Below are 10000 nucleotides of genomic sequence, written 5' to 3'. Positions count from 1 at the left end.
TATGTGTTATAAGTTAAGCGTTGGCAGCGGTATATTTGAAATCTGGTATTGTACTTCGGCTGAAATTATTTGAGGGAGGTTTGGGAAGTGAACGTTAGCCGGACTTCGTTATGAACAAGCCTCCTACAGTTCCTTATCTAGCAGAAATAAAACATTCTTCAGAAACAGCAACTACCAACACACTGACTTTGCATAATAAAGTAATATTAAATGGCTTCTAAGAATGATTTTAGTAATTGCTTTCGTGTACTGTTTTTTGTACCCTTGTTCTAGAGAACTTCTCTTGAAAAATCTGTTATAATGCTTACCGTTTAGATCAGTGGTTATTCTTTTTGCCCAGTCAGCCTGTTCACCCGTCCCAATTCACCCCGTCATTCAGCCCATCCGTCTTCATTAAACCTCACTGCCACTGCGAGTTCGCCCACAATAATTCTTTTCGTGTGGCTAAAGAAGAAGAAGAAAAGAAAAGAAAAAGAAAAAAACAGAATTTACTTGCATAATAAACGTTTTAGCACCCTATCTACTTCTATGGCAAATTTCATCCGGGATAATACGAGCAACATACGGGAATTCACAACCCTGCCAAACTACTACACTGAGAAACGGTATATGGTGTGGTTGTGGCATGTTGTGATGGTGATCGATTTTTTTTAGTCTTTATATTTTCCTATCAAAAATATTGTTCTAGATTCTCAAAAAACAGCTTAATCGGCTATATACTTTGTCAGTCTCTGCATTACCACGCCGTTTAATATACAGGGAGGCAGAGCTGTTGCATTGGAAAGCGCAACTACAGAAGTTGAGGCCAAGGAAAGTAAGTTGCATGACATGATGTATGCTCCGAATTGATGGAACAATTTGCGTGCCTTATTACAGGTAACAGATTCTTGGTTAACCTTCGTCAAGGCCAGATGTGAGACTGCATATGAGAAAGAAGTTTATTTGGTTTTGGTGCACAGTTATACAAATGGGAAAATGAGCACACAGTCGTTCAGTGAACATAGGCACTCTCTGATGTCTACTGATAACGAGATTTACTATGTGTGGACTGATATCTTAATTCGCAAATACAAGATCTAGAGATTCCTGAAGCGGAAAAAAAAACTCCGGGGAGAAGTTTACTAGAAAATGCAAAAGTTACAGGTTACTCAGCATAAAATAAATAAAATAAATAAAATGGGGTAACAGAAATAATGAGCTAAACATGAAAACTAAGAGATTAGTGTTGGTTGATGCCACATGTCCAGTGAGAACATAAATAAAATGACAGGATATAGACCATACAACCCTGAACGTAGTCGAGACGCTTTAATTGTCAGTCAGAGAATTGCAAATGAGAAGAATAAAGAAGAAGACATTTGACTGCCACAGATAAAACAAACAAAACTAGAGCTAAAAAGAAAAGGAAGCACAGAGCCGCAAAAACACTGAGGAAGGGGCTGAAATTTAAAAGTTTGAGTTATGAGACCCTAAATGCACCCAGACAGGGCCCAAAGGGCTAGAAGTAGCGAAAAAAGGGAAAATGCAAATGCTGCACCGGGAAAATTTTGTTAAGGAGACGTAAGCATTTTATGCATTACTTTCAAAAAGAACTTCATTTTAATTTTTTTTTTGTCTACGGTGATTTTCCCCTTAAAAATTTTTTCTAACGTTTCCCTTTAAAAGAAATTGTTATGAATAAATGCACAGGGGATGGTCAAAAACTTTGATGAAGTAAAAAGTACATAGCTATTTAAAATTGATTATACTTTAAGAGATATATTTTTTTTGGGGTAGAAAATTCATACTAAATTTTTTTTATTCACACGCGCGCGGGGCCCTAAGGAATCTTTGCAATACTGTCAATCACTTTTAAATACGTACTTGCATTATTAATAAAATTTTTAGATTTGAAAGTTAAAAAAAAAAAAAAATATTGAAAAGTTACTACTCTGTTCCCGTCTGAATTAATTTGCAAAGAGTTTATCATTTTTTAAATTTTTCTTGCCTCCTGAAGCAGAGATTCGGTTCCAGGGCACGCTAAAAAATGGCTCACTTTGATATGATAAATATTTTCAACTAAATTAAATTTTTTAAATCAAAGCATAAAGCTTAAGGTAAAAAAATTTTGCAAAAAATTTTATGATGATTAGATTTTTTAAAAATATTATCTCCCTAAGGAAAAATAAAAGACCTTCTATAAAAAAACCCCCCCATTACATTTTTCAGTGTAATTGGGGGAGACAAGTAATACGTCTTTGGTTGAGAATTTTGCCAATCTTTCCATTATTTTGGGGCGACAATGGCTTTGGGCACCCCTCACAAAATGTTTGATTTTTAGCAATTCCCCAGGAATCTCAATCTCCGCAGTTTTTTCTGGGGGTTTATGCCCCCATTGTTCCTTCCCCTTTCAAAATAACCCCTTAGCGGGGTTTTAGTCGTGGTGGGAGGGGAAAAACGAGATCACAAGGCGAGCGGCAGCTCCCTTTGGGCCCTTTGATCACTGCTCATTCCCCTGTTTACCAACATGCGCTGGCCCCCAAACACAGAGCATTTTTTTAATGTGACATCATGCAAGCCAATCTTGAACCCCCCTACACGGGAGTGAGAGTTAAGCCCCTGAGGTTTCAGGACTACGAAATCGAAAATATTCACAATAGAAGGTTCGTAGTCTCTATAATGCTGAAAGGATGAATGTAACTCTGCAGTGAGACGAGGCTTTAAAAAAGATTGCCAGAGCAGTTTTCCCCTTCTGTCACTGCTTCAAAGCCACCCCATTTTCAGACTTTAAAAACCTCTGTATATTGCATCTGACCTTGGTCTTAGAAATATGCTGAAGAAATCTCTCTCGGATTTCTGTTTCGGATCTCCCCCCTTTCCCAAATTCCGACCAAATCCAGCTCGATTGTTTAGTCCAAGGGGGGAATGGGGGAAATTTTCCAACAGCCAAAAACCTTAGGAAAATTTAAAATTTTAGTTTCCCAAGAGTCCTCATTTCCTACCTAGGATGGGCTTCCTAAAAAGGGGTTAAAAACCAGTCTGGTGAGGGACCCCGGAACCCTTTGTGTTCATGTAGTAAATCGGGTTCGTGTCCCGGTGAAATAAAAGAGGGGGTTCCCACTCTCAGCTAGGACCCCACGGTGAAGCCCCTAAAACCCCCAGAATATTTGAGATTTCTTTATGAACTGATTTAACATCCGGGAATAGTGGGATTTGCAGAGAAAAAGCCTCACTAAAATCAAGCTTATAGTAAAGCCTCGGTAAAAGCCCGCTTTGTCGGTCTGCACCCAAGATAGTTAAAAGAACCTCAAAAATACCAAGCGTTTTTGTAGTTTTCATTTTTAACTTTTTGATGTGAGGCCCCCATAAAACCCTTGATCAAAATTAGACCCAAGACTTCCCCTTTTGGACAAATTGCAGGGGGGTTTGCCCAAAAGAGGGAAGGATGGAATTTTTTCGTTTGGGGAAATGTATACCCCTGGCCTTGGGGAAAATTTAAACCCCATAATATGTTGCCCCTGTACAACCTGATTTATCGCAGCCTCCCTTGCCCTTTGCACTCCTGTAAGTTCCCCCTAGCAGTACAGGTAAATCACCACTAAATACAGAGACAGCATTTGGAAAACCCTTTTAAAGGGTTTCATTATGCATGGAAAATAGGGCACACTTAAGACACTCCTTGTGGCCCCTTCCAGTGATCTCCGGGGTTAGAGAAACTGTTTCCCCTAAAACCGTAATTTCCTGTTAAAAGGAAGTTTGTATGAAGGTAGGTAATGTCCTTTTAAACCCAATGTCAACGCTTCAAGAGTTGCCATGTTTCCAATGGTATCGTAAACCTTTCTGGGGAAAAAAGAAATCCCAAAATATGACGTCGCATGCGAAGAAATTGTATAGCTTTCCATTTTAAAAAGGGCATTGTGGTCGATCTAAAATTTTAAAAAAACCCTATATTAAATATGGGGTAGCCGTTTTCCTTTTTGCAGCCATGCCAACCTAAAATTTATCTTTTCCCCATCAGCTTGCAGATGCAGCTGGTGAGAAAAATTGGTCTGTAATTTCCTAGGGGGAAGATCCTTACCGGGTTAGGGACGGGAAAATTTTTTAAACCTCTTTCCATGTGGATGGATTCCCCTCCCTAGACCCCATGAAATAGGTCCAATAGGAATTTGGAGCTCCCCGGTAAGTGAGATATCTTTTGGGTATGGAATACGTCATTCCTGGGGCAGTTTTACGACAGAGCTGCAAAGCTCCTCCCCTTTGCGAAAAAAAGGAAATTTTTTGCTCAGCCCTACTGAAGAACGACACTGTGTGTCTTTCCCTGCTACCCCAAAGAGTGGAGAACGGGGGGGGGTGTAAGACCCCGAGGAGATCTTTGCATGGTTTTAGCTGCCATTAGCAATTTTTTATCTGTGAATTTTCCCACATCTCAAAGCAGGGGGGTGACGTGATTGCTCTTTCCAGCGTTATGCCCTTATCCCATACCCATCAAAGGGGATCAGAGTTAATCGAGGAGACATACTATCTCACGTGCCCCGTCTAGCCTCCTTAGCACCACCGGGCCCGCTCGGGGTTTTTTTTTAATGGGTCAAGGTTCATCGCTGGGGGGTCGTTTTTAACTGCCCTTTAAAGCGCTTTTCCCTTTCCTGACAGTTTTGGGGATTTATCAGCCACCCTAGACCCGGGGGTCGATTTTCCCTTTTTTTGGAAAGGAAGTTCTGTGAAATGAATTCAGATTTGAATGGAAAAAACAATCTTTAAACTGAAAATTAAGCCCCTTTTCGATGTTAAAAAGATTCCATCCATGTTAAATTCATTTCCCCCTCCGGGGGAATTTTCCATTCAATAAAATATTGGAATGGGGCCCCTGACCTCAAGGGAAAATTTTTCCGGAATTGGGGGGGAATTTCAACTATTTTTCCCAGTTTTTAAGGAAAGTTGGGGGGGACTTTTTTTCCATTTAAAAAGGCTCCCAAATTCCCGATTTTACCAAAAGGGTTTAGGGAAGGGCCAATATTTAAATCTCCCAAAGGGAGATTATGTGGAAAGGTTTTAAAATTTTGTTTAGATTATGTAAGGGGATGAAAAGGGGGTTTTTTCAAGCTTTCTCACACCTTCCCGAAAAATGAGGCCGGAAGGGGGTTCCTGATCCATATCAAAAACCCCTGAGGTTTTCAAAATCCCATAATGGGTTTTTTTTTTTTTTTCCCAAATTTTTTTTTAAAATTTTTGCATACACCAACTGGGTACATGAACTATCAGATGTTGCAGTTTTTTCCCATTTTTCATAAATTTTCCCGACAGTTTCCCTGGTTAGAGATCCAATTTTCCAAAATACTTTTTTCATAAGGTGTTTGGCAGCAGCTGTCCCCTTTCCCGGATCTTGGGAAAATCTTTTGAGGGGGGTTTACCCCTGGAACAGTTTCCACAGGCTTCCTTTTGACAGGCCCGGTTTCTTTGCCCGGGGAAAGGACGGACCCGGTCTTTTCTTTAGGGGCTTCTGCCCAGCGCGGAGGCCCCCGTGGGTTTTGGGTGGCAGCTGGAGTGCACCTTTGGGGCCTTGGGGCCCGCCCCCTAAAGAACCCCCCTTTTAAAATTTTTTTTTCGGCTCAAACTATGCCTGGGAAGGGGGGTCCTAGCCCCGCCGGGGATTCCCAGCGAGGGGCCCGTGGGGGGGTTTGGAGCGGGGTGTACAGGCCTTGGATTGCTATTACAAAAACCTTTTTTGGGGGGGATCCAAAGCCCTTCACTTACTTGTTTTTGGGAATTCCCCGAGGGTTTAGAATTGGGGCAAGGTTTGAAGGGAAGGTGGGGAAGAAGATTGGGGCGGGGGGGAAGGAGTGGCTCCCCAAAAAAATTTCCGGTGTGCCCCCGGGGCTTCTTTTCCTTGAAAATAAATTTCTTTGGGTTTTCCCCTACTTCTTTTTTCAAATTGACCTTTTTTTTTGTTAAAACTTATGACTTTTCCCCCTTAAAAACGTTGGCCCCCACCCGTTGTCACTTGATGACCCCCAGTTTCCAACTTTTCCAAAATTTGGTTTCCATTTTCCTTTAAAAAAGGAAGGTTGGTTAGAAAATGGGTGGGGCCCCAATTTACTTTTCTTTATGGGTGGGTACCCTCCAACTTAAATTTTCTGGAAAACTAACGGGTTTTAAAAGACTTTTCTTTTTAAAAATTATTTTTTTAAAATGATGCCCAAATTTCCCATTTTCCCAACCCCTTTTTAGAAACCCCACATTGGGAAAAAAATTCTTCACGTTTGGGTTTTGGAGGAAACTAAAATTACCCCAATTTGCTTTTTCCAAAAAACGGTCCTTCTCGGTGAAAACCAAATATTTTGGTACTCTCATTGGGGGGGGTTTTAGTTGAAACCTCATTTTCCGTTTTCCCAAAAAACCCAAAAATGATTTCCCCTCTGCTTTTAAATGGATTCATTGAAAAAATTTTTTTTCCAAAGGAAGTTTTTGTGGTTTTAGGAGGACTTTTTTTTAAAAATTTTTACCCGGGGAAACCCTTTTTTTCATCCCCCCTTTTGGAAAATAAAGGCCCAAAACTTACCAAAGGGAAAGGCAATGCACTAAAGTACTTGAAATTTTTTTTAAATTTTTTTTTTTTTCCCCCCCCCAACCCACCAACAAAGGGGCTCAACTCCCAAAGCCACGGGTATTTAGGTATAAGACCACATTTCAGACCAGGGGGTCGCGGACCATACTACCAACTAAGGCCCTGCCCTGATTTTGACCCGCCGGGGCACCCGTTTTAAAACCCCCTCAAAAATAAACCCAAAAAGGGGTGGGTGCTCTCCCGGCCGGTGCACCAAAAACCCCAATTTTTCCCCCTGGGGGGACCCGAGGGAAAAAAAAGTGGAAGTTTTTTGGGGCCAAAGGGCCCCCCCGGGGGGGCACCCCTCTAAGGGGGTTTTAAGGAAACCCTTTTTTCTATTACGGGACCCCCCCAGTAGGGGGCCCCCGGGGTCCGGGTAAGATCATTGGGGCTAAGCCCCCCCCGCGGCAAAGGGGTTCCTTTGGGGGGTCGTTGGAAAAAAAAAAAAATGTTAAGGGTACCGAAAAGGAAAAATAAGATTTTTTTCCCGGGAAGATTTTAAAAAAGTACCACATTATTTTGTAATTTTTTGCGGGAGAAAACGGTTTTTGGCTTAAAAAAAAAAAAAAAAAAAAAAAATGTAAAGGGGGACATATAGCAGAGAGAAATGGAAATAAGATTTCTTCTGGCGACAGCTATTTGTCCCCCCCCCCAAAAAAAGGTTAACAACAAATTTAATATTTTGTAGTCTAGAAATCGCGAAATCGAAGGGTCTGGGTTTGCTTCTCGAGCAGTATAAAACAGCCAACTGGATATCATTAAATTTTGTAGAAGAGTGGGTTATAATGAGATGAGTACCCATTCATCCATTAGTTAAGGAGCTGCGCGATTTGACTTTGTTGATGTTGCATTTTTTTCTTGATCTTACAGGTAACACCAGTAGCTTCATCCAATAGTGGAACAGCCACGTGTGTTTTTGGACTAGAATCATTCAGTTGGTGATACAATCATGAAATTTGGTGTGAATGTGCTATGTAGGTCATGTGTTTTAAGTGCTAGCCATCAAAAATTCCAATATGGCAGCCATTATTTCCAAGATGGCCACCGGTTAAGGGAAAAAAACAATGGTAAACCATAAAAGCGCTCAATGTTTTATTTTGGTGTAAAATTATTGATGTATTTGCCTTCTTTGGAGTATCTCTGGTGCATTAGGTAGGTTTCCTGCACAAATAAATACTATTTATACCCTCATAGCATCAAGGACAGTCATTAATACCATTGCTGTCTGCCTAAAAGTCATCAGTAAATAAACACAGTAGTAGATTAATAAATGTAGTAAAAATAATGAGTAAAATAAATAGTAGATGAATAATTCATTGTTGCCCCTTAAAAGGACTGCTAATGCCGGGGTGGTAAAAAGGATGAGCTCCTTTTTATCTAAAAAGTACCCCAACGGCCTGCGAACCACAAAGCCCTGGCAGTCAAGTCCCACCCTAGCCTTCTCGCGGCGGAAGTGATATTGCAGATAGTGGTGGTGCATAAGGCGGGTGATGGCGCCTAAAAACCATTTAGCGCTGGGTAGATGAAGCTCAAAAGCCGGGAAAAGGCAATTCATCTAAGAGAAGGAAAACTCAGAAATAAACCTAGCAAATTAATGGTGGCAAGTCAAGTAAAAGAGTGTATGTCGCACACTACCAGGGCACACTGGTGACAGACACTGCTGTGCAACTCAGCATGGGGTTCAATATCAGCTAAACCTCGGGGTTTAGTATCCCAAATGCTATCTAATAAAGCCCCAGAGACATTAGATAGCCGCACCTGAATTGACAGGCTGTGCCAGCGCGGGAGAGCCGAGCCAAGGATAGCAGGGGCATTCAGTGTTATCCGGATGGTGTACAGATCGGATGGGACTAATGATATTGGATGAACGATCGGGTTAGGTGTAGGGCAGTAGCACGAACCTAACTGTATCCCATACAGAAAAGTGGACAAGAGGTGGTAAAAGGATAAACCCTCGGCCTATTGCCAATTTTAAGTTTATATGATGGATGCAGATTCCAGGCGGAAGACTGACTGGAGTAAATGTTGCCTTTGTCAGGAAGACAAAAGCAATGAAACACTTATTTCACCACTTAGTACATTCCAAAGGAAACAAGACTGTGCTGGATACACTAACATTCCACAAAATGTACCACAGCTTCATGCCATCAACGATATGCCAATATTGTTTAGTCCAGCAAGGCTGGATGAAGGTGATGGCATAGAAGCCATGCTGATACAAAATAAAGCAATGTATTGCAATAGCTGTAGACTGTTATTCTATAACACTAAACTAGAACGATCACAGAAGATGAGGAAGATTACCCCAAGCACATCAGGTGGTGCAGGTGAGTCCTGTGGTAAGAAGAGACAGAGGACCTCAGACCCTCCTAAAGTACAGTGCTTCATATGTGAAGAAGAAGATCAAATATCGAATTTAAGACGAGCGATGACGATGCAGCTAAATGAAAGACTGAACCAATGTGCCAAGACACTAAACCATGGAAAGCTCCTTGCAAAGTTAAGTGCCGGTGACATCGTTGCTCAAAAGATGAAGCATCACCCACGATGCTTGGTGGAGTTATACAATTTGGAGAGAGCATACCCAATGCAATCAAGCAAGAGGAGAAGGGCAACAGACGAGGAAACGAATCATATCCTGTAGCATTCTCAGAACTTGTCATCTACATAATGGATAGCAAAGTGACCTATACAGAAGCAACACCAGTTGTATTTAGGCTGGCTGATCTAGCTGCACTATACAAGAGCCGATTAGAGCAATTGGGTGTGGACTCACCAGATGTCAACTCGACCAGGTTAAAGGAGCAACTACTAGGAAGAATTCCTGATCTTGAAGCTCACAAGAAAGGGGCGTGATGTCCTTTTAGCATTCAAAGAAGACGTAAGCACAGTTCTCTCAGATGCTAGCAAATATAGTGAAGCTATTCACCTGGCTAAAGCAGCAAATATCATCCGTCGAGAAATGCTTGACCACAGTCTGTGGAAGAAGCTGTTCCTAAATCTCTACTACAATTTGTGTATAGCATTGAACATGGTGTAGACATCAGATCACATCTGACACATGGAGTAGTAAAGTCAGATTTAGCTATTGCACAACTTCTGCAATACAACTGCTACTCGAAGTATAAGGAGGGATCGAAAGCACATAGACATTCAAAAGACCGAGAAACACCATTTTCTGTATATGTCGGGATGAAAGTGTTTGCTAAGACAAGGAAAAGAATGGAATCAGCATATCCTATGACAGAGTGTTGGAAATACCAGGCCAGTTAGGGGAAAACTGTTGTAAATCTATACGTGGAAGATGACGTTGTGTGTCCACCATTTTGAGAAAAGGACTGTTCACCACATCTGCTGTTGACAACATAGACCATAATCAACCTCCACCACGGCAAGTGCATCATTCCATGGTACAAGTAT

The sequence above is a fragment of the Penaeus monodon genome, chromosome 6 (genome assembly GCF_015228065.2).
Source record: "Penaeus monodon isolate SGIC_2016 chromosome 6, NSTDA_Pmon_1, whole genome shotgun sequence".
Classification (NCBI taxonomy): Eukaryota; Metazoa; Arthropoda; class Malacostraca; order Decapoda; family Penaeidae; genus Penaeus; species Penaeus monodon.
This window is presented reverse-complemented; position numbering follows the sequence as displayed.